This window comes from Galleria mellonella, unplaced genomic scaffold (assembly GCF_026898425.1).
Source record: "Galleria mellonella isolate WM207_F2 unplaced genomic scaffold, CSIRO_AGI_GalMel_v1 utg184, whole genome shotgun sequence".
Taxonomy (NCBI): domain Eukaryota; kingdom Metazoa; phylum Arthropoda; class Insecta; order Lepidoptera; family Pyralidae; genus Galleria; species Galleria mellonella.
Genome location: NW_026442025.1, coordinates 1,412,489 through 1,439,883, shown reverse-complemented (window position 1 = coordinate 1,439,883; position 27,395 = coordinate 1,412,489). Strand labels below are relative to the sequence as shown.

At 36.1% G+C, this 27,395-nt stretch overlaps 1 protein-coding gene across 2 annotated transcripts in view; it reads right to left on the bottom strand.

The window, feature by feature from the left end:
* Window positions 1-27,395, bottom strand: part of LOC113521010 (uncharacterized) — a 397,978-nt gene that overhangs the window by 18,894 nt on the left and 351,689 nt on the right. For both annotated transcript variants that reach the window (XM_052893731.1, XM_052893732.1), the window contains exon 4: window positions 16,696-16,761. The gene's annotated coding sequence lies outside the window, so the exon portion shown is untranslated. The remainder of the gene's footprint in view (window positions 1-16,695; window positions 16,762-27,395) is intronic.

Here is a 27,395-nt window from a genome sequence, read left to right as displayed (position 1 = left end):
ACACCCTATCTGTATAATATAAGAATATACCCTATAAAATAGCCTATGTCTTTCTCCATCACGTATAGTATATACCAAATTTCATAGTTATTGCTTCATGGTTCGTTAAGGTCCTACGAAGTAATAAATAAACTTACATTCAAAAATTAATAGGGATAAAGATATGAATTCATAGGATTCTATAACCTACCACGTTCACGTAGACAGTGCCTTAAAATAAATCTACAAATCCAAAAGGAAATAACTCATAAAATATATCCCGCCCGGGTGTACGTCCAACGGGAATCGAAGAAAAACTCCTTTCCAATGTATTCCAGAAACAATCTCGTAACGTGAAATGTTCTAGAGAAATTGTAAATATTAATGGGCATTCGAGTGGGTGCAGTCTACGAAATATTACATTCGTATAATATTAGTTTATATAGGCTCAACAGATTTTGTTCTACGTAACAAAAAAAAAAATCGACTTTCAAAGTGGTATAACCAATTATTTTAATTCAAAAATTAAATAACTGTTTGTAATTATCTGATGTATTTTTATAGGAATCCAAACTGAAGGTATATCCTGTTATATTAAAAAAGAAGTCTCAAACTCGGTTTAAAAATGGCGGAGTTATGAGTTAACAAACTTAAAAACATATAACCTTACTGAACTCGGGTATTATTTGCGTGAATAAAAATAAAATATATACCTTAACTTAATTTTCTGTACCTTTCTGTCTATTATACCTAACACGCCTATTGATTTTAAAACTAATTAAAATATAATTTTGTTTCAAATTTGATTGAAAGCATTGCTATTGGATAAATGTTACCATTCCGTAGGTGAGTATTTAAATGTCAACAATAAATGAAAGATGTCAATTTTTGAGCGATAATATAATTTTTTTTTATACAACTTAGAATGGCAAACAAGGTGACGGCCCACCTGATGGAAAGTGGTAACCGTCGCCTGTAGCCTTGAGCAGTACCATCGACATATCAGAGTATACTGTTTTGCCCATGATACCCCCCATGCGTTGCCATTCCTGAGGACTCAGTTGTTATTCCTCTGTACCCTGTAAATTCACGCCATATCCCACCCTTCAAACCGAAACACAGCCATGCAAACACAACTGCTTCACGGTTGAAACACGAATGGAACAGAGGTACCCAAGCAATCGACTTTTGTACAAAGTCTCCCTCCAGTGAGGGAGATATTGTTATATGTAAATTATTATATTTATAACTATTATATTATATATATAAAAAAAATACGAATGTAAAATTAATAATCCATTTGTATACAGTTATATTATTTATACAATCAATACAGTTATTGATTGTATAAACTTACGAAGTGGCTGAATATAATTAAAAAAGGAAAAATAATTAGTGAATTGTATTCACTGTAAATGAACTATATTTCCGAACCGATACGACAACATAACCTTCAAGAAACGAGCATATTCCTTTTTAAAAGGCCGGCAGCACACCTGCAATGCCGTAGGTGTTGTGGGTGACCATGGGCGGCGGTAGTCACTTACCATCAGGTGAGCCGCATGCTCGTTTGCCCCCTGTGTTGGAAAAAAAAAACTTTATTTTTTTTTTATATTTTTTGTAATATTATTATGCTATATACATACTATATATGTATATACTATACAATATATTTTGTGCTTTGGATAAATAAATAAAATATTCAAGTTAATTACAGAGATAGGAATACCAATGAAATTATACCACTTCTAGATGGTGTAACAAGGTAAAATATATCACCGTCATCATTTCAGCCATTATCCGTCCACTGCTGGGCATAAACGTCTCCCATAGACTGCCATAAGGAATAGTCTTAAGCCACCTGATAAAATTTATAACACTTTTTAAATTAGACTTTTAGGAATACAACTGCGAAAACCGCATCCAATTTAGTGTAGTAATTTTTGCGTAATGCCAGAATAAACATACAGACAAACAAGTAGAACTTTTAAAACTTACTGTTTTACCTTCGTATCTATTTAATCTTTATTGTCCACATTACAAAAAATGTTTCGTACAAAAGACGGACTTAATACTATAAAGCATTGTCTCCCAATGAACTTTATTACATTACTAGCTGTTGCCCGCGACTTCGTCTGCATTTCCGTCGTTTTTCGTAAAATAAGTAGCCTATGTCCTTCCTCACGGTTCAGTGGTTTTGATGTAACAGACACATTTCCCTTCACTACTCTACTCCTATTGATCGTAGCGTGATGAAGTATACTATAACCTGCCCAGGAGTACGAAGAATAATTGTACCAAGTTTCGTTAAAATCCGTCGAGTAGTTTTTGTTTCTATAACGAATATACAGACAGACAGACAAAAATTTTACTGATTGCATTTTTGGCATCAGTATCGATCGCTAATCACCCCCTGATAGTTATTTTGGACATATATTTCATGTACAGAATTGACCTCTCTACAGATTTATTATAAGTATAGATTACAGCCATTATCTGTCCAATGCTGGACATATCTAGGCATATCAATAGTTCTTAAATATCTCCTATGTGCGTACACTTTGTCTAGTCACATTTTTAAAGTGTAAAAGAAACATTCGAGGTCAGAGTTCGTTTAAAAACAGAAGACAGAGGTCGTTCTCTGACAAATCAGTTTCGTGGATGTGATAAAAACAGCGCGACCATATCTCAGGAAAGGTTTATGAGACACATTTGTAGTGTCACCAAATTGTGAAACTTTCCGGAATGTCTATCAATCTTCTTGCTATTTGGGTATTTGGGAAGAATCCATCTACGCACGACGTTGTAAGTTTATATTCTTGTGTTTCTCGACCGACTTCATAGACGGAGGAGGTTTTCAATTCGTTTTATTTATTTATTTACACTTTTATTGTATGCCAAAGATTTTTTTTCTTTTATGGTAATCTATTAAAATCTCTTCAAGAACTATAAACTTAATCTAACTTGCATAAATACACACACACACACAATATATATATATATATATATATATATATATATATATATATATATATATATATATATATATATATATATTCGTTACCTCATAACTTCATTACTTACAAACTGATTTTTTTTTATGGTATACAGATTGATTTCATAGAAGTTTTATCAAAATCTATATATTTTAAGTATTCTTATGTTTGTTACCTGTATGTTTTTTTTATTGTTTTTTTTTTATACAACTTAGAATGGCAAACAAGCTGACGGCCCACCTGATGGGAAGTGGTATTGTTTTGTCGGTATCAGTTTTGTTAATATGTAATCGATGACTTAAGAAATTGTGTACATCTGTAATCGGTGTAAATGCACGATGCAAGCCCTGTATATCAATTAAAATGTCTGTATTTACACTGTTGATGTACCTTTTAAAAATAAATAAATAGAATGGGCCACTCCCTCCTTTTCCGTGGGTATCGTAAGAAGCGATTAAGGTAACGATATGGTCGAGGGACGGGCACTGGGCATTCTATTTAAAATAAAACCAAAGCCTAATTGAGGTTGGCAACCCGCCTGCCAAGTGTAGCAACTACTGGCAAAACCCACCAATGGCAAACATCAGGAGGGAATGACGCCCATTCCTTTGGCTCGTGATCATTCCCTATTGTAGTCTATAGGAGAGACCTATGTTTAGCAGTGGACAGATCACGGCTGGTATGATGACGATAATGATTTGTAAATGTCAAGAAAAGGTTCGCCTAAAAGGGAATGTTTGAAAAAAATAAAATCTCCATATAAAGAGTGAGTTAGTAAGGTTATACCAGAGGGAGACTTTGTACAAAATTCGATTGCTTGTGTACCTCTGTCCCATTCGTGTTTCAACCGTGAAGCAGTTGTGTTTGCATGGCTGTGTTTCGGTTTGAAGGGTGGGATATGGCGTGAATTTACAGGGTACAGAGGAATAACACCCGAGTCCTCAGGAATGGCAACGCATGGGGGGGTATCATGGGCGAAACAGTACACTCTGTTATGTCCATGGTACTGCTCATGTCTATAGGCGACGGTTGCCATTTTAAGTTGTATAAAAAAAAAGGTAAAATACAATAGAGACATTTTCAAAAATAACGCACCTTATCTAGATGGAAATATACTTAAATAATCTATAAAATAACAAACAAGAATTTCTCGAGAAAATATTTTATTGTATAAATAAAACACATGACATTTAGTTCTCCAGCGACATCTATTTATATCCGATATTATCCGATCGAGTATCGAATCACAACTTAGAATTACCTCGGAACGGAACTTGCAATTGGCTCGAGCCATCCGCTTCTATTCCACGCGCGGTAACTTAGTGGTTTTAGTATCAATAAGAAGTCGTATGTTTGATTATTGAGGTGATTCGCTGAATGAAAATTTTAAAACAATATAATGTACCGTTTTAGGGTCCCGCATTCCGTAACTTGTATATTTTCTTTGGTAAAAAAAATAAATTAATATTGATTATTTTTATTTTAAAATGAATACTACATCAGAGGGAGTCTTTGTTCAAAAGTCGATTGCTTGGGTACCTCTGTTCCATTTGAGTTTCTACCGTGAAGCAGTTGTGTTTGCAAAGCTGTGTTTCGGTTTAAAGTGTGGGATATGGCATGAATTTACAGAGTACAGAGGAATAACACCCGAGTCCTCAGGAATGGCACCGCATGGGGGGTATCATGGGCGAAACAGTATACTCTTTCGCCCATGTTTTGTTAAGAGAGGAACTGGCTGAAAACCAGCGCTGTGCAGCTGTTCACATTGCGCTGGGAAACTCGCAGCATCAGCTGAGCCGGTTCCTTTTGCCGAGTATGGGACACTTTTTGTATATATTATTTATATTTTATATTGTAATTGTATGGCAATAAATGTTTCTATTCTATTTTATTCTATTCTATTCTAATCTATTCCATTCTATTCTATTCTACTCTGTTATGTTCATGGTACCGCTCATGTCTATAGGCGACTTTAGTTTGTGGCGGGTTGTACGATGGTGAAAATCAGCAGCAGGTATCAATCCGAACAATTCCTCAGAACACTCCCCATGATAAATTCGGTAGAAGATGCACAGAGATGCAACATCTCTACGTAGTTTCAGTGGAACAAGTCGGACAATAAGGCGTTGACTAAAAATGTGTTAAATGACTATTAAATATGTTAAAAGTGTTATCCAATATTATTTTTTTAATAACAGACTTTTAACATATCCAATATGGAACTAGTATATACATATTGCAACGTAACCGACATAGTCCGAAGGATAAGTAAGCTGAAGTGGCAATGGGCTGGTCGCATAGCTCGAAGAATAGACAATCGATGGGGAAGAAAGGTTCTTGAGTGACGACCACGTACGGGCAAACGGAGTGTAGGACGACCCCCTACTAGATGGAGTGATGACCCGAAATGCATTGCAAGGAGTCAGTGGTCGCAGGTGTGTCAGGACCATTCTTTATGGCAGTCTATGGGAGAGGTTTATGTCCAGCAGACATCAGTCATAACAAGCCTTCTCCTCAAGGAAAATTTACCGCAATATCCATCGTCATCATTTCAGCCATTATCCGTCCACTGCTGGACATAGGCCATACCACCTTAGACTGCCATAAGGAACGGTCCTGAGCCACCAACATCCATTGACGCCCTGCAATACCCATACAAATGTAAAATTATTTTGTACATAAACGAATTGAAAAAAAGTAACATTGGAGTTTCTGGCTAGTTTCCCACAGCAGATAACATTCCGAACCCAGCAGTAGAATTTAAAAAATAAAGATTTTAAAGAGTAAACATGTCTATCTGAATAAATATTATTTATATTCTATTTTATAACAAATAAAATACACATGGACGTCGAGATGTTTCGAAAATGCATTAGACGAAACATATTTGAATTTAGAATTCGGAATAGTGTGACTACATTTTTTTCGGGATTGGGATTTTTCTGGAAAGAAAATCTGGTTGATTTTTTTTAATACAACTTACAATGGCAAACAAGCTGACAGCCCACCTGATGGAAAGTGATAACCTTCGCTTATAGACATGAGCAGTACTATGGACATAACAGAGTATACTGTTTCGCGCATGATACCCCCATGCGTTACCACTCCTGAGGACTCATGTGTTATTTCTCTGTACCCTGTAAATTGGCTGGGAGAGAATGCTTTTAACATTAAATCCACCCCCACACACAATCCCCGCCTGCGCTAACGGGACACGCTGGCGGAGCACCAGTGAAGGATGATAGATGATAATGAAAACAGGCCAGTTAGCCCATCATGATGAATTTATCAGGAATTATCCATGATAGTTTCTAGGGAGAACCGCGAGGAGGTCGACCTGGTTGGGTATATTGCTAGCAATGGGATTCTTAGTCTCCATTACTAACAATCCCTTTCCCCCAAATCGAAATAATTGGTTTTGTCACAAATGAAGTCTTTTCTGTAAAGATACATATCTTTCCATTACATCCATTATATTTTTTTTTATGAATAACGTATTAATATTAAAATATATCTCTTTTCAGGTCACAAACGTGTATCCTCATCTCTGCAACTGATCGACTGCATCACCAATAGACAGATTAATGTAAATCAGTGAAAAGGTAAATCCCTTTCCCCCCAAATTACGATGTTATCGCGCGACATGCACTCAATGAAATATCATGAATAGATACAAAAAGTGACAAAATATTATTGCAAATGTTTATGTTATTATGATAAAATTATTTTAATGTTTTGTTTAATAAGTTTTTATATTTGCACGCCTACAGTGTGGCAGAATAAGATTGGACTATTTTTCTTGTAAAGTAACACCTAAAAATGTACCTTATTCCAGCAAATAAATGATTTCAATTTCAATTTCAATTTCAAAAATATAGATTACATAAGCATCTCCTTTATAGCATATTTTACAAATTCCATTTATCTAGATTTACACGAGCAAAGCTGAGGGTTCAACTTGTATTTCATATTACTGTGCAAGGTACAGTATTGGCTTACTAGCTGTCACGTACAAGGGTTTAGTGAAGTGTAAGTTATAGATCTGATATGTTAAACGGGCATTTGATAATCCAGACTATGGGGATATTGGATATGTTTCAATGGGGGTTTATGGCTGTTTAAGGTTTAACTTGGATCTGTTTGTCTGTTATTGAAAAACGACTTCCGAAAAGTGATAGCACGTTATTAATAGTAAATGAGAATCCGAGTTCAATTCTCGTTAGTATCAATTTAGGAATTTTGATTGTACCATTGTAAATGCATATGTGTTTAGTATACGAGAATATATTTCGTATTTTAGGGTTCCGTAGCGAGAAGGTACAAAAGAACTCTTATGGTATGATTTTGTCAATCAGTCCATTCGTCTGTCACGGCGTTATATTTCAGTAACTGTAATTCTATTGTTTTTAATCTGGAATAGTATAATATATAGTAAGTATAATTACATATATTGAACCCGCACATATTGCAATGAAAATGATGGAAAAAATAGTTTTATGTTTTTGTTAGAGGATCCAAAAAGGATACTCAAATTTTCAAAATTAACCTACTAATCCCAGTGGGACATCATATGAAAGGGTTTTTTGTACATACTACATTTTATACTGCATAGTTTTGCAGTTATGATCAAAAATATGAAAAAAAATCACTCCTATCTTATCTCGAAATTACATAGACTTTTATAATAATTACAACTTATAAAGGGAGGAATGGGCCATCCCTTTCTTTTCCATGGGTAACATAAGAGGTAACTAAGAGGGCTTAATGGTTGAGGGATGCGATTGCCAATCCGCCTAAAAAACGTGGAAACTACTAGTAAAGCCGTCTAAGAGAGAAGCTTATGTTCAGCAGTGGACAGTTAACGACTGTATTATCATTATAAAGGTATATATAAATATTTTAGGAAAAAATTAAACAATATTCCTGAATAGTCCACCGTTTTGATAATTTATTAAAACTTTCAAAAACAAACATAAAAACTAGTATTGTTATAAATTATTTATTCACTTGTAATCTAAGTTTCCATTCCGTAAAAACAGAACACAGAATTAACAAATAACACTGTACTTAACAGAAAAAGGTTAATAAGCAATTACCCAATAAAATGATATTGCACACAAACGCCCTCTTTATTTTAGTTACAGCCATTAGGACTGTCCTTTGCTGACCTAACGTGTAGCCACCCCACATAACGGCAGTGTGTGTCGCCAGAAAAAATCGTTCCAACCATCCGCGTCTGAAAGCGACGCATTAAATGTCCCTCAGTTTTGGCAGATTGAGACATTCGCTTTATTAAAGCCCTTGTATATTGCTTACAAGGCTTTAAGGTCTGTGTATACGGTGGTTTTTTGTCTGCCAACTACATTTCTGTCTGTAAGTCATGTATCATCATCATCATTAAATACTATAAGGAAAGTTCCTGAGACACATGCATTCGCTGAATACCTGATTTGAGGTCGTCACTCCAATTACTGGGGATCGTCCTACACTGCGTTTAGTACGGGGTCGTCTCTTAAAAACCTTTCTTGCTCATCGTTTGTCAGTTCTGCGAGCTATGTGGCCAGTCCATTGCCACTTCAGCTTTTGTTTTTATATATCACAGAGGGCAAATATGGCATGTGGCTTACCTGATGGTAAGTGACTACCGCCCCCTATGATTACTCGCAACACTACAGGTATTACTGGTGTGTTGCTGGCCTTTTATTTACTTTAGTTTTTTTTTTTGCGGATATTCTCATTTCGGATTCAGTCACGCAAAGAAACTCCGAGGATCACCGTAGTACATTTTTATTTATTTCAATTACAACTAATCTTGCACACGTGTGTATTGTAACATGCAATTTTATATTGGCCCCATTACTGATAATCTATTTTCAACCGACTTCAAAAAAAGGTTTTTTGTTTTTTTTTTATACAACTTAGAATGGCAAACAAGCTGACGGCCCACCTGATGGAAAGTGGTAACCGTCGCCTATAGACATGAGTAGTACCATGGTCATAACAGTATATACTGTTTCGCCCATGATATCCCCTATGCGTTGCCATTCCTGAGGACTCAGGTGTTATTCCTCTGTACCCAGTAAATTCACGCCATATCCCACCCTTTAAACCGAAACACAGCCATGCAAACACAACTACTTCGCGGTTGAAACACGAATGGGACAGAGGTACCCAAGCAATCGTTCTGAATCTGAGTTCTAAGGAATGGCGACGCATGGGGGGGATCATGGGCGAAACAGTACACTCTGTTATGTCCATAGTACTGCTCATGTCTATAGGCGACGGTTACCATTTTCCATCAGGTGGGCGATCAGCTTGTTTGCCATTTTAGGTTGCATAAAAAAAAAGTCAGAGAGCTAATCAGACAACAGAGAACCCGTGAAATATACCTTAAACATTCCCACCAACGATATAAAGAGATCATACGTGTTAATAAATAACGTAACAGCTAAGCTTCCCTTACTTTCGCAGCGTCAACGAACGATAAGAAAAATAAGTAATAGACGTTAATTTATAAGAGAAATCCTCAAATATATCTTGGCATGTATTTTTTCTTGTCCCCTAACAATTTTGTTAGTAAGCCTTATTTATTATTTGTACAAGGCGTGAATTGTATGTCTTGTTCATATTCTGGGAGCATTCTGGCGGAAATCATGTTTTGTATTAGGTTGTGTACGGTATAGAATTTGGAGTGTCACTATTGACAATATTTTTGGTAAAATCCTTTATTTTGAAATACTAGTACTTATTTTATTAAACGATTTGTAAAAGAAGAGATCTCTTTTTATTCGTCTATAGTTTGTATGTGTACACACTCACATACACAAAATACACAAATACACCCATACATGTGAGTGTTGTGTATGCGTGTGTGTCACAGGATTATGTATTTATTTTAATAAATGATTTTTAGAAGGAGGAAACTCCTAATTTGTTATAGTTTATGTGTATATACATTATATACACATAAACTATAACAAATATACTCACATATACATGTACTTACATATACTTACATATACTCACACACACAAAATACTCAAACACACACACACACGTGTGTGTGTGTGTGTGCTTGCATGCGTGTCATTTGCACTTGTTGTGCAAATCTGTGTGCATATTTGCAAAAGAGAGAAGTTATTAATACGTCTATATACACACACACTCATACACACAATACACAAATGTATACGCTTACGTGTATGTTTGTGTATATGTTATAGGATAATGTAGCCAATTTCAAACAGATCTTGATAATTGCAGCAATAGTTTACGTTGTGTCACATTAAAACGACTCGTTTAATACCATTTGCCCACAAACTAAGATTTAAATGCTAAAAGAATTTTAATTCAGGTAGGTATAACGAAATAAAAGGGGTACACGAATTCCAACAGGAATCCAAGGAAAATTGCAGATTTTATCAAGTACGTGGCCGTTCCGAGATACTGCGAGTACCTACGATGCGGGGAGCCGGAGTGTTGTGAAGTTTACAAGTTTACATTACCTTAATAATAGCTTACTTACACACTCACCTTCGTGGGATTCACCTTAGAAGTGTGAACGTATGTGGGTAGATTTTAAAATAACTGAAGCACCTGTTCTCTACTATTTACTTCTTTTGTTTGCTTTTATTTGTTTTAGTTGTACTTATTTATTTATTGTTTATAAATGTTAAAACTCGAATATACTACAATCAATTATAATTTTTATACATGTCCAACTTTTTTTTAAAACAAGGAAGCGTAATGTGTTAGTGTGCCGGGTGGCGAGGGATGGGCAGCAGCGTATCTATTAAAATCTCTAAAGCCTAACTGCGGTTGCCGGGAGGAAAAGGATTGTTAGCAATGGAGTTTGACAGCCCCATTACTAGCAATATACCTTATTAGGTCGACCTCTACGTGGTTCCCCCTGGAAACCATCGTGAACAATTCTTGTTGAATTCGTCACGTTGGGCTAACTAACAGTGTATACCGATAGCGCGGGTGGGGTTACCATTCCATTATCATCCATTTGAAAAAAAACTGCGGTTGCCAATCCCTCTGCCAACTACTGACAATCCCCCCCCCCCCCCCCCAAGAAGGAGGCTTACCTTCAGCAGTGGACGGCTAAGGGCTAATGTTGTCTGGAAGAGATTGCTTAGCAATAAGACCGGCTTTTGTACTACACTATACGTATTGAAAATTGTTCAACAAATCCTGTTATGTTGGTGCAATAAAGTGTTAAATAAATAAATGAATAATGTGAGACTTTGTATAAAAGTCAATTGCTTGGGTACCTCTGTCCCATTCGTGTTTCAACCGTGAAGCAGTTGTATTTGCATAGCTGTGTTTCGGTTTGAAGACTGGAATATAGCGTGAATTTACTGGGTACAGAGGAATAACACCTGAGTTCTCAGGAATGGCAACGCATGGGAGGTATCATGGGCGAAACAGTATACTCTGTTATGTCCATGGTACTGCTCATGTTTATAGGCGACGGTTACTACTTTCGTACCGTTACGTTGGGCCGTCAGCTTGTTTGCCATTCTAAGTTGTATAAAAAAAAATTGAATTAAATCTATTAAAATTTTAGTTCATATTAGTTCTATTTTGATGTGATGTCAAATTGATTTTTAATTTTAGAGATAGATTTAGAAAAGTGGCGTTTTAGAACCGCCCCTAACATCAGTAAGTCATTCATCATTACATCATAGCCTTTAACTGTCCACTTCTGAACATAAGCCTTTCACAGAAAGAGAATTTTGCCAGTAATTGCCACGCTTGGCAGACGGGTTGGCAACCGCAGTTAGGCTTTTAGAGATGTTTAAAAAGGGACGCTGCTACCCATTTCTTTACCATTATGTTCTCTTAGTCGCCTCTTACGACATCCACGGCAAAGTCCCATTCTATGCCGAAATCTACGCGGCGATATCAGCAAGAAAGATGATAATATGGACTGTACTTTATTAAAAATAAAACCGTGCAAGGCCGCGGCGATTCGCTAGTGTAATAAATAAATAGGCCACTTTTTATCCCAGTCCATTAGCATATTCCTATCATGCGTATGCAGTACGGTTAAAGATTAATAAAATAAAATAATAAAAAAATCCCCCGGTATAATAAAAGCGAAATTGCATTAACGTGCTAGTCGAATTTAATATGGCCATATTGTTCTTCGTTTCGTGTAGGCATGGAAATGATTGCTACATTTAATTCGTTATAAAGGCAGTGAAATTTTTATTCACGGTTATATCACAAGTGACAAATCGTTGTAGTGATTTTTGCTCGCTAATTATTTGCTATTATTTGCTATTGTAATGATTTATAACAAGAGCAAGCAAATAGAGACTTTAACATAATGTGATAAAGTCTCGATTCGCTCGCTATGTATAGCCCAAACGGTCGTCTGTTGCGTTTTCACTTCACTGCTAACCGAGCACAGCCGACGACTCACGATTAAATCCGAACGCAACTACTAACTGTGATTTAATTTAAAGTGATTTGTAGCATACATTGTGATGTGACGTAGCAGGAGTGACGTATGATTTGGCGGAGCATTATGAAATTTCACTTGTGCCTTATAAAATATTCCAAGCCTAGTTTCGTGCCAAAGAACTGTTTATAGATGGCGTGTCGGCCAGCACTCCAAATCTCACATACCATCGTTCCCTTTGTTATACGCCTACGTACGATACGAGGCCAATCTACAATATAATATTTATTTTTATATAAACTAACTAGAATGAGAGAGAATAAATGGAGAGCAATTGATTGTTGGAGTAAATGGGAATGGAGGTGAACTATTTTCATTTATGTGAAAGGACGGTAAATAGACATGCAATTACTTCAGCCCACGGATATTAACAACACCAGAGGTCGCCAATGTGTTGTCTGCCTTTTAAAAAGATATAAAATTATTTTATTGAAGGTCCCTGTCTCATATTAACTATTGATATTTGTGTATAGTGTAATCTTTCCTTGTATTGGATGTTTAGGATGGCTTGGCTGTTTTTCTTGTGTGGTGATAGTTTTGTGGTTTAAATTTCATTTAATGTAAATTATATATAATGTTTACTAATCATTATGTTTAACACGTGTCGAAATTCAAATGTTACGTCTAAATGTTAATCATGTTGTGTACACATGTTTTTGAATTGTAACCTAGTATAAAAACCATAATTACCTATATATAAACCATGGTTATAATTTGTTATGTGTGCCTCATTAAAAATAAATAAATAAATTTAAATTTTTTATTTTTGCTAAGTTTGTAAATAAAGTTTCTCTCCTTCTTTCTTTTCAAGTTTACTACTGTAATGTTTTGGAGGGAATAATAAACACTATCTATCTATCTGTTCAAGTTAAACCTGTATAAAACCATAGGAACAAATAAGTTTATGTTTTTGTTGGTATCAATCAAATAAAATTGATTTTTCATTAATTTTGCCACGCAAAGTGTTGAGGCGTTATGAATTAAATTACAAAACTATTTTTTTTCTAAAATTAAGAATTTTGTAAAAGAAAATTACAGATTATCATAAAATTAAGTAACATATATGAGACTATATTCGAACACTTTAAAATTATTATCAAAATCGGTTTAGCATTGGTAAGATAATTGGGTAACATAGCCACAAAAAAAGACAGACTCTTTTGGAAATTGTTTAAAATAATCATAACTGAATAAATAATAAAATCACAATAGCAAACAAGTTAACAGCCCACCTGATGAAAAGTGGTAACCAGCGCCTATGAACAGTACCATAGACATAACAGAGTTTATGAAGTCGCCCATAGAGCCCTTTATGCATTGCCATTCCTGAGAACTAAGATGTTATGTCTCTATATCCTGTAATTTAATTGTTATATTAAAACACATCTATGCAAACACAACTGATTCACGGCAGAAACATATATGGGACAATGATACCCAAATGGACGATTATTGTACAATTTTTTTATATTATATTTTTATTGTACAACTTAGAATGGCAAACAAGCTGACGGCCCACCTGATGGAAAGTGGTAACCGTCGCCTATAGACATGTGCAGTACCATGGACATAACAGAGTATTTTCGCCCATGATTTTGTACAAAAGTCGATTGCTTGGGTACCTCTGTCCCATTCGTGTTTCTACCGTGAAGCAGTTGTGTTTGCATGGCTGTGTTTCAGTTTAAAGGGTGGGATATGCCGTGAATTTACAGGGTACAGAGGAATAACACCCGAGTCCTCAGGAATGGCAACGCATGGGGGGTATCATGGACGAACCACTACTCGCTACCACTTTCCACTTTCGTCAGTTTGTTTGCCATTCTAAGTTGTATAAAAAGAAAAAAAAGCCGACTAAGGGAGGGCTTGAGATGGGCAGCAACGTCCCTCTTAAAACATACCTAAAGACTGACTGCGTTTACCAATCCGCCTGCCCAGCGTGGCAACTACTGGCAAAACTCCACTTATGGGAAGGTCTATGTTCAGTACATTTAAGGGCTGACACAATGATGATGACATCATCATATCGGTTGTTAACTATCCACTGTTGACCATAAGTTTTCCCCATAAGGAAAGTTTTGCTAGTAATTATCAATATTTATTCAGTAGTTTCAAAATCAAAAACGCGCACACTTAAGCTTGTTCTTTAGAAATACTTCACACTCATACTCTAAAAGTATTTATGTACCGTGCAGTTTCCATGGAATTACCTTCCGCAAATGCTTAAGTTGCCCATTCGCCAACAACAATGACAAGGAAAACGGTGGGAGTTCACTTTCGTTACATTTTTAGAGGCACGGTGTTCTTCGAAAGGGCCATAATAAGGTTTGTTAGGGCACGGCAATGCGAGCGAACCATCCCATATATTGAAGCCCATGATTATGTAGGACTAGGGTTTATAATTTTATATTACGTCTTAAGAATATTTTTTTTATTATTATTTTTTAAACTTTACAAAAATTCTCATCTCCCCTCTTAAGGAGAGGAGATGGCAACTAACCCCCGGCAGAAGCACAGTCGGCCGACGTTCAGGGCCCCAGGGAGAGAAACCGGCGTACAATGCGGGCAGAATCGCACCGCTTTCTGTATCTTTCCCGGGAGTGAACCGCCCCGGAATCCCAATCGTCTGAGATGTTGTTCCAGACTGGTTGGGATATGACCGTTCACCGACATAACGATTGGGATGATTTCGGTGGATGTCACCCCCCACTTTTCGGTCACTTCGTGAGCCATTATTATTATTATTAAGTCATCCCTTAACTGTCTACTCTCCAGTTCCCATAAGGGGAGTTTTGCCAGTAATTGCCACGCTTGGCAGGTGGGTTGGCAACCGCAGTTAGGCTTTTAGTGATGTTTTAAGATGGACGCTGCTGGTCATTTCTCAACCATTAAGTTCCTTTACTCGCCTCTTACGATACCCACAGGACAATAGGGTGTCGCCCATTCTATGACGGGACCACATAATGACTTTTTTTTTAATAATTTTTAAATAATGATAATTCTTTATTGAATAACAATTTACACCTAGTTACATCTACTAGCCACCGAACTAGGCTAAGCCTGTATCTCAGTGGTTAGTTAAAAATTTCCTTTGACTTAACATAAGACGGTACAATCTAAAACATAAATACGATATATTAATACATATATAGAGTTGGATAAAAAAAATATATGAAATACAAAGGTATACCATAATTTTATATGGCATACAAAGGGATATGATTCCAATCAGTTACATGGTTGTTCAATCATATATCTGACAGTGATTGATACATTAGTTGCATCCGTTACGATAGTTTCTATTTCAGTATTGTTATTTTAACACATACATATGTCTCTGTTCGCAGAAAGGAAATGACAAGAAAATTGTTTAAGTATAATTAATCAATAAGTATAAGTCTTTTGTACTTCATAAGTGTAATATATATTTATCTTGGTATTATTATTTAAGTGGTGCAATAAAGAGAAAATAAATAAATAAATAATCCACAAAAAATCGCCGAACATGTTGAGATTATAAAATTTTCCCCATAAAAATATGGGTGGAAGAATTTACAAAAATTGACCCTGCCATATTAACTTTATGACATTCTTAGTAAAGGCTCAAAATATTAAAATATTTTTTGACCTATCTACATAACCTAAATTACCGGAGGGAGACTTTGTACAAAAGTCGTTTGCTTGGGTACCTCTGCCCCATTCATGTTTCTACCGTGAAGCAGTTGTGTTTGCATGGCTGTGTTTCGGTTTGATGGGATATACAGGTACCATATACAGAGGAATAACACCGGAGTCCTCAGGAATGGCGCATCAGTCCTCAAAATACGCATTGGGGGTATCATGGGCGAAACAGTATACTCTGTTATGTCCATGGTACTACTCATGTCTATAGGCAACGGTTACTACTTTTCACCAGGTGGACCGTCAGCTTGTTTGCCATTTTAAGTTACTTAAAAAAATTTATTCTTTTTTACTTTTTATTATTATTTTTTTGTTACTGATTTCTATTGCTTTTTAAAGATAGAGGTCCAAAAAGACTTGGATGGGCTGTATGAAAGATGATATGGCCAAACTTGGAGTAAATGCATAAATGACTGCGAATAGAGAAAAATGGAAGGGAAAAACATATTACACCCATCTTAAATAATAATTGGTATAAAGGCAGGAAGATAATGATGCTTATCAATCTATGCCTCTTTTCAGATTCTTATGCCTATTCCATCTCCAGGAGTAATAGAAAAGAAAACTTACCACAAAAATGCGTAGTCAGCCAAATTTCTCATCTGAATCGTATCGCTGGGCGTCTTGTTGTTATATCTGAAAGCAAATAGAGATTGGTTGGCAACGTAATTTCAAATAGATAACAAGGTATTGAAAACCAAATAGAATTTATGAAAGAATTTATATATCGTAGGTGGAAAGAAATTAATTTGGAATATATGTAGGTATTGAGAGTAAAGATTTGAGTGAAATTTTTGATTTTTTTTATTTATTATACTTATAATAAATAAAGAAATAAAGATAATAAAGAGAGCTTACAACACACTGCGTGTGCAATACAATAACGCATTCCGAGCGATGCTCAACTTGCCATGGCGGTGTAGTGCGTCTGGCATGTTCTCAGAGAACAGGGTTAATGATTTTTTTACTATTTTACGTAATTATAAAGCAAAATTTCATCAAAGATTAATGACAACAAGTAATCATATTGTAAAGACTGTATTCCTCGCTGCATGCTCGTACCTGACGACGAAAGTTTTTTTTTAATGAAATAATTTAAATAAGTATTTTATAATTAATGTGTATTTAAAAAAAATAGTTTGTATAATTAATAATGTAATTATAAACTATGGGTATACACCTGAAAATAAAGAGATTTATTATTATTATTACTATTATAAAAGGTTCAGGACTAAGTGTCTAAGGACTGTTCCTTATGGCAGTGCATGGGGAAGGCCTATGTTCAATAGTGGAGAGATAACAGCTGAGATGATGATGATGAGGTGATGATGCATATAAAGACTTAGAAAACAATATACAACGTACAGTATACAATTAACTAAATGTACAACTTTTGTATACCTACTGTATATTTGACGATAGATGAACTGCTGAACAAAAGCCTCCTGTTTGGGGGGTTTCGCCAGTAGTTGCCACGCTTGGCAGGCGGATTAACAACCGTAGTTAGACTTTCGAGATGTGTTAAGAGGGACGCCGCTGCATATCCCTCGCCCTCCTTTAGTTGCCTCTTACGACAAAGAAAGAGGAAAGCAAGAGGATAAAAATTTATACTTTTGAACACATTCCAAAATGTTTACAAGTTACGGGCTTCATGCCTGATGGCATTCTCTACCAGTCAACCATTCTATTCTATTCTATTCTATGCCAGGATCATACGTCATACAAATATGTTATATATATATATATATATATATATATATATATATATATATATATATATTAATATCAGTTCAAGGTATTTCTGTATTGATTCAAAAGTGTTATAAGATTTTTATATTATATATTATGAGGTGGGCTCGGTCCACCAGCCCCCCTGCCCCTCTAAATACGCCTATAAACGTACTATGTATCTAATATTATTCAGCAAAACTGAAATTTATTTTACCTACCTAACTAACTGATAACAGGCTAAGATAACAATAGATATTAGAAAGCGGCTTATCAAGACCTATATCTGGAGTATAGCTCTGTATGGATGTGAGACGTGATAGAAGGAAATGGATAAATGTAGAGCCTTTGATATGTGGTGCTGGAGAAGGATGAAATAAATTAGTTGGAGAAATAGATTTTTTTTAATGGATGGATAATGGAATAGTATCCCCACCCGCGCTATCGGTATACACCGGCGGGGCACCAGTGAAGGATGATAGGTGAGGATGAAGCAGGTCAGTTAGCCCATCGTGACAAATTCAACAAGAATTGTTCACAATGGTTTCCAGTGGAAATCATGTGGAGGTCGACCTAATAGGGCATATTGCTAGCAATGGGGCTGTCAAACTCCATTGTTAACAATCCCTTTCTCTCCGGAGAGATCGAATTGGTAATGAAAAGGTCCTACTTAGGGTTAAGGAAAGCAGATAAATTATAAAAACTATTGAGTATAGAAGGGGAAAAAAGTTGGGACACTTGATACGACACGACGAACTAATGAACATTATAATAGAAGGTAAGATAGAAGGAAGGAAGGGAAGAGGTAGACCAAGGCATAGTTACATCAGGCAGATCAAGGAAGGAGTTGGTGTCGTGTCGTATCAAGAGGTGAAGAGACTCGCTGAAAATCGTAGTGAGTGACAAGAGCTCCACCGACAAGAGCGCAGCTCTTAAATAGGATAGATAGAAACTAACTGTATTTATTTTTCAAAGTACCAAGCTAAATTGATGGGTGTAATTCCGTTCGCCTCACGTAGTCTCCTGCGACAATTCATTACCTACATACATAAATACATCTCTGTTCAAATGGATTTACTTTATTTATAGGTGATTATCTTACAATCTAATTATGTAATATGAGAATTAGGTTAACTCATTTCAGTTGGTTGTTTTTTTTTTAATTTAACAAATCCGATGACTATTTCAATATAAAGTTTGGCAATTTTGCATGTGCGTGTGTGTGCGTGTGCGTGTGCGTTTGCGTGTGCGTGTGCGTGTGTGTGTGCGTGTGTGTGTGTGTGTGTGCGTGTGCGTGTGCGTGTGCGTGTGCGTGTGCGTGTGCGTGTGCGTGTGCGTGTGCGTGTGCGTGTGCGTGTGCGTGTGCGTGTGCGTGTGCGTGTGCGTGTGCGTGTGCGTGTGCGTGTGCGTGTGCGTGTGCGTGCGTGCGTGTGCGTGTGCGTGTGTGTGTGTGTGTGTGTGTGTGTGTGTGTGTGTGTGTGTGTGTGTGTGTGTGTGTGTGTGTGTATGAGTGCTACTTCTGGACTCTATGACTTAAATCTAAAATAATTAACATATATTTATACCATATTATTTATTTTTATATTACGCCAATAACGGATTCTCAATCTGTGTACGAAATTGGTTTAAACCAATTTCGTACACAGATTGATTAATAAAAAATAGATCCGAAGTTAGACCATCTTTTTTGAAATTGTTAAAAAATAAAGGTAATTATTACTATGCATTTATATCGTAATATTTAATAATATTGAATAAATGTGAAAATGAGTTTCTTTTTTTATACCCTGATCAGTGATCATAGTCCTGTTACATGGACTAAATCGCGGGTAAAAGCTAGTAAAATATAAACATAATAAAATAAGCATTAAAATAGGTAGGTTACGGTTGGTAAAATAAAATAGGTATTGCCAACCCCTGCCAAGCGTGGCAACTTCTGGCAAAACTCCCCTTATGGGGAAGGCTTATGCCCATAAGTGGACAGTTAAATAAATAGAAATAACAATAAAAAAAAAAATTTACCTCTATCTATCTGTGTTAATTGACCACGTGAATTCCAATTCCAATGAAATTCCATAATTGAGTAGCCAACCACCGGCCGCTGTTGCCAAGCGATTATTGCTCAAAAATTGCCCGCGCAAATGCCTTCAAGGGCCGTTATTACTGTTCATATGAAAATGTTTTCATCGTAACGACTCTGGAGCTACGTTCACGGCAAGAACTAATATTGTATGCAAAGGGTCGACGCGTTGAGCAATACAAATCTCTGTAAAGCGATGTTTGATGGCGCATAATGGATACGTACAATACATACGAGTATAAATTATATTAGATAATTTTACATCTACTTAAGCTATACCATAGTATATCTTTTTTTTTTTTTAATGTAGATAATGGAATGGTAATCCCGCCTGCGCTAACGGTATACACTGGCGGGGCACCAGTGGGGGATGGCAGGTGAGAATGAAAAGATAAGTCAGTTAGACCCTTGTAATGAAAATGTATGGAATTTAGAAAGATGGAGACTTTGTACAAAAGTCATTTGCTTGGGTACCTCTGTCCCATTCGTGTTTCAACCGTAAAACAGTTGTGTTTGCATGGCTGTGAAGGGTGGGATATGGCGTGAATTTACTGGGTACAGAGGAATAACAACTGAGTCCTCAGGAATGGCAACGCATGGGGGATATCATGGGCGAAAGAGTATACTCTGTTATGTCCATGGTACTGCTCATGTCTATAGGCGATGGTTACCACTTTCCATCAGGTGGGCCGTTGGCTTGTTTGCCATTCTAAGTTGTATAAAAAAAGATGGTTTCCAGGGGGGCCACGTGGAGGACGACCTGACAGAGTATATTGCTAGCAATGGGACTGGTAGTCCGCATTATAAGTAGTTCGCCATCGACAGGGAGTTCATCCTCATGTCCTACAGCGTTAATGGTCGCGTACTGTGCGGTTTCAAAGATGTTTCCTCCCACGAACACTCAGGTTGTGGAATGAGCTCCCTGCCGAGGTTTCCCAAGAGCCTACAGCGTGGGGTTCTTCAAAAGAGGGGTAAAGAGGTTTCTTCAGGGTCGGCAACGCACGCGTAATACCTCTGGTATTGCAGGTGTTCATAGGCTATGGTAACCATTTACCATTAGATGGGCCGTATGCATGCTTGCCATCTTAGTGGTATAAAAAAAAAACTCCCCATACCATAGTACCTATATCAGCCGTTATTTTTCTACTGCTAAACATAGGCCCTCTATTGGGGGTTTTGCAAGTATTTGCCGCGCTTAGTGGGTTGGCAACCGCAAATAGGCCTTGGTAATATTTTATGAGGAACGCTGTTGCCCCTTACTTGACCATTATATTCCTTTAGTTGCCTCTAACGATAGCCACGGGAAAGGAAGAAGTGGCCTATTCTATGCTGAGACTACACGGTCATCATCAAAACTTTTATTTCTTGCAAATAAAAATGATTTATTGATTATTTCTTTTATTGACAGGTGATTACAGAAGCACTTCGAGTTACTCCTACTCACTTGAGAATCGATGTGAAAGATCTGTAAAGTGTTGCAACAAATCGTAGAAGCGATACGGTACCACGTTACGTTACTCAAGTAATTGTCGGCTGATATATTTATGGGGCACGCCGGGCCAAAGTGGGGCCTCCAGTGATTTATAGAGCCCGGTGACCAGTCACGGGACTTTTTCCGAAGAATGAATTGCTACCCAAATATGTAGGTAACTTTTTTTTTTTCTCGACGCCAGCCAATACATTAATTGATTGTTTCCACGTTTAAAATTGCCAGTTACCGAGAATCTGTGGGTTGTTTACTTATTTGTGTGGGGGAAAAGGTCAGGATTAATTGTCCATATCCTGAGTATTTGTATTTGAGAGGTATAGGTGTGAGAGATTATTTGTACCAATAATTTAATAGATTACTAGCTTTAGCCCGCGGCTTCGGTCGTGTGTAGTATTCGATTTCTTGTTCTATAAATTTTCACTTGTCTAATTCCTTAACTGACGAAATTCTATACAAACTTTCAATCTCTGTTTTACCCCCTTAAGGGTTAAATTGTCAAAATTTTTTTCTTATTGTTAACTTCTAACCTGTTTGCCAAGCATAGCAACTACTGGCAAAATACCCCATTGCTAGCAATATACCCAGTCTATTTTTGAGAAATTTTAATTAAAATAAGTTAAACGGTTTTGGAGATTAACGTCAACATTGTGATATGGGATTTTTATACATTACTATGATTTTTTTCGAAAAAAAAAATGCAGCTTATTTTACTTACTGATAATGTAGCTTTCTACATGTAAAAGAATTTTTAAAACCGGTTAAGTTATTTTTAAATTTATCGATTACAAATAAATACACAAAAAATAAGATATAAATCCCTTTAGAATATTAGTTTCGAAGATAAAATTCCTTTTAAAATTACCAGCAAAAATAACACCTTTCTTTTCGGACTCGGGTAGGTATATTATTGACACATAAATTTTCGACCCGCCACTGCCGACGCCCATAAATCTATTACAGTACAATTAAGCCACAATTTGTTATCACCAAGACATTCCCATGAAAGGTCCCGGATATCCTTTAGCCATATTTTTTTAATAATACGGCAAGTTTAGGTGTTTACTGACAATACACGTGTGAGAGAAGAAAGGGATTTTAATTATTTTTTTTATACAACTTAGAATGGCAAACAAGCTGACGGCCCACCTGATGGAAAGTGGTAATCGTCGCCTATAGACATGAGCAGTACCATGGACATAACAGAGTATACTGTTTCGCCCATGATACCCCCATGCGTTGCCATTCCTGAGGACTCAGGTGTTATTCCTCTGTACCCTGTAAATTCACGCCATATCCCACCCTTCAAACCGAAACACAACCATGCAAACAGCTGCTTCACGGCTGAAACACAAATGGGACAGAGGTACCCAAGCAATTGACTTTTGTACAAAGTTTCCCTCTGGTAAATTTAATAATGAGGTCTAACAGTCCTATTGCTAGCAATATACCCTATCAAGTCGATCTCCACGCGGTTCACCCTAGAAAACATAGTGGTTAATTCTTGAATTTATCACAATGAGGTAACTGACTTGCATTCATCTTCACCTGTCATCATTTACCGTTACCCCATAAGTATCTAACAGTTCCATTGCTAGTAATATACCCCATCAGGTCGATCTCCACGCGGTTCATCCTAGAAACCATCGTGGTTAATTCTTGAATTTATCACGATGAGGTAACTGACTTGCATTCGTCTTCACCTATCATCACTCACTGGCACTCCACTAATAGCGCAGATAGGAATACCATTTCATTTTCACCCATTAAAAAAATATGTGTGAAAATATCGTTAGCGTTAACTACCACACGTGCTTCACCTCTAAACGAGGCATATTCAGGGAAATCATTAGATCGCTCTTTTGCCTGAATATGCCTCGTTTAGAGGTGAAGCACGTGTGGTAATTAACGTTAACGATATTTTCACACGTATTTTTTGTCATAAAACGTGTGTGAACAAAACGGCAGTCAAAGACTGATGGTTAATATGGAAGGGTGTGAAACTTCTGTTAGTAATAGTGGTGGTCTATCTTCGAATGTTGGCAATCACATGGTAACCTTTTCGTAACCAATGGTAACCAATGGTTCGTAAAATATTTACTATATAATTCAATTTATAAATAGCAGCAGCTAAGTTTCTTGACCGTTCTTCTTAACTGAAATTGCGTTCCGAATGGGCGGCAGAATCATAAAACAATATCTATTCAAAACTATTCAAATTTAAGATACTTGTTTCTTTCCTGCAATAAATCGATTCACCATAAACAAATGCACGTAATACATATACATCCAAAAATAAATATGAAACGTTAAGAGAAGTACCTAATTTACACAAATTATAATCACAGAGGGCGTTACACAGAACATTGTTAACTTTTTAAAACCAGTTTCTAACTAGTTAAAACTGCTTTCCGTTTTTTCCGGAACAAAATCAAATTTCTAGTTTATATAATGAACATTTTGTTTAGTTGTAAGCAGTAATTGTAGTATTACAGTTGTTTGGCTTAATTACAGACTATGTTTTAATAGTGTTGTTAGACATAACATGTTGTATGTTGTATCAGCAGTTAATTGCTGAACATAGTCTCTCCCCCATAGGGAGGATTTGGCCAGTAGTTGCCACGCCTGGCAGGTGGATTGGCAAACGCAGTTTGAGTTTTGTTGATGTTTTAAGAGGATCACTGCTGCCCATCCCTCGTTCTCCCTTAGTCGCCATCTTACGACACCCACGGAAAAGAATGGGCATATTCAATTCTGAGACCACACGGAAGGATTAAACATAATCTATGTATAATAAATTTATTACAGTAATCTTTTGTAAGAAACAATAAAAAGTATTTATCTATCTTTTTATACAACTAGCTTTTTTCATATTTAAGAGCAGATCTCTTGTTTTTGCTATTCACTATGATTTTCGAATTCTTTTCACCTATAACTTCAACCTTTTCCTTGATCTGCCTGACGTAACTGTGTCTTGGTCTCCCTATTCCTTCCATCAACTACACTAGCTTAGACATTATATTTTAGAAGTAGAAATAGATTACTACTAGATGACGCGTCGAAATAAAACCTACACAAGATTTTAAGTAAGACTTTCAGGAACACAATTGTGACAATCGCATCCAATTATGTGCAGTATTTTTTGCATGATACTAGAACGAAGTAGAGGATTTTTGTAGTAGTTTCTATCTGTTATTTTATACTCGCAAGTTTTAGAAATAGGAAAACATACATACATATCTGTCACGCCTGTCTCCCATTACGGTAGGCAGAAACAATGGAATGCCAAATGCTTCGATTCAAACAAGCCTAATAGGAAAACTAATGAAATAATTCTTATTACAATAGTGAAAACTGCAAAACTGCATTCTATTTGGTGCAGTAGTTTTTGTATTTCGTCATTGTTTGTTGTTGTCTGTCTCTATGTTTATTCCGACACGGAATAAACATACAGATAGACAAATAGAATTTTCGAAGATTATTATTTTCATTTCTATTGCTTTCATTAGTTTTTATTTCTATTGCTCTCTCATGCACAGGCATTATCTAGTTACGACTTTATTATGTTAGTGTAACACTTACTCTAGTGCCAGGAGGTTATTATGAGCGATTAAAGAGACAAACACACGCACAAACGCTAAATATAAACATCTTTTTTACGCAGTCATGTAATGGCCTGGGCCCATAACTCTTTTCGTAGAATATTAATATCGCAGTTAAAAACGGCACAACGCAATAAGGAAGATATAAATCATTCCTTTTCGCCCTTTACAGGTCTTGACAAAAGCTAAAAAGTGGAAGCAGATAAAAACAAGGAACAATCATCTAAACCATGAGTAATTATCTACATTGTTTTTGGGCCTCTGGGAACAATCGTTCCGCTGACGCTCCTACAGGATTTAGGAAAGGATTTAATACTTTTCAAGCCCGAATCATGTTATCTTATCTATACTGATACTACAAAGAGGGAAGTTTTTTTTTTTGCTTATATTTTGCTGAGTTCAGCAAAATTTCCTAGTTAGGCAAAGTCGCCTAGTTAGGCAGATCCCAATCGCTGGTTATTCGATAAGAATCTTTTTGTTTAATTCCACTACCATTAGTATGTGTGTGACCACTAACACTCGAAGATCTTCCACTTTTTTTTTTTTAGTCATCAACCTTCGACTGGCATTTTGTTCGCGTAGATTTTGCTACACGTGTTTCGTCTCTAAACGAGGCATGTTCAGGCAAATTATAAGATTCTAACTTCGAGCCTCGGGGGGGAAAGGATTGTTGGTAATGGGGAGGTTAGTCCTCATTGCTATCAATATACCCTACCAGGTCGACCTCCACGCGGTTCCCCCTGGAAACCATCGTAACTAACTTATCGATGAATTCGTCACGATGGGCTAACTGACCTGCCTATTCATCTTCACCAATCATCTCTCACTGGTGCCCCGCTAGTGTATACCGATAGCACAGGTGGGGTCATCATTCCATTATCATCCATTAAAAAAAAAAACTCCGAGCCTCGAGTCAACCGTTCGGCATCCAAATTACAATTTTTTTTCGTTTGTTTATAGAAGATAAACTCAAAAACTATTCAACTGATTTTAATAATTCCTTCAACTATAGGAAGCTACATTACCAATGAGTAATACGCTTTACATATTGTTTTCCAATACAGAAGAAATCCATAGAGAAATTACAATAATGTAAAATAAAGTTTATATAAAATACGAATTAATCGTTCTATTGATTCGTAAATTGCCCCTACCGGGAATCGAACCCGGGACCACGTTTACGTAAAACAACGTGCCCACCACTGTGCCATGGATGTATAAATTTTAATATAAAATTTTAATAATTAATTTATTATTTTAATAATATTTCCGTCTCTATTCGAGTTAAGTCGTGTGCAACCCTTGTATTATAACCATTTACTTTTATAATGCGGAGTCCACATAAGCGTAATATTTGGCAATAAAACTCTCTCTGTACGAGCAAAATAAGGGCCAATTCACAATAAATGCAACGCATTAATAGCATCTGACAACATGAGGCCGTCCGGATACGGTGTTATGGGAGAAATATTATATTTGTAACAAATGATAATATTAGAAATAAACATTTGGTGAAGAGTGCATCGGATAGATATATATATAGGATTCCAAGACATGTCTATAGTAGTATTGAAAAATGTTATATTTAAAAATTTTAAATGCCATATATTTTTTAATTTTTCCCAATCAGAGTAATAACGAAGAGCTATGTATGTCAATTTAAATTTGTAACTAACTCTGCAGTGATACTAAAAAAAAACTTTATTTTGGAATATCTTTAAAATATAAATTATATATATATATATATGGACAGAGTAATTACAAATGTAGGCGAATAAATATCAATAAAGGCAGAATAATTACAAATGTAGAAAGATAAAATTGAGGTCCTCCTTCTACAAATTCGGCGAACGTAATCGCACTAAGGTCCCGTAAAAACTGAACTTGAAGAGCAATTTGAGTCATCACAATAAAACGTAATACAATGCAATGTGACGGAATAAAATATGAAATGCAACAATACAGTGTCCGTCAAAGGAAAAGTTGGGGAAATCCGGCGCTGGCTGGCGTGCCTACGCGGAATTACGAGCCGCACGGTGCATTGCATGCGTGGAAGGGACTTGTAAAGTAAGTGGATAAATATATAAAAATAATATATATATATATATATATATATATATATATAGAAAAATAATTTAAAAAAGAAGACGGTAACAACACAAATAATTTAATACTTGTAATTACATTCGCATTCGAGTATTCTGACACTTCCCTACGGTTGACTGGGAGAGAATGCTTTTAGCATTAAGTCCGCCATGTACACATATATGTACTAATGAATAAATAAATTACAATATATATATATATATATATATATATATATATATATATATATATATATATATATATATATATATATATATATTTAAAACTT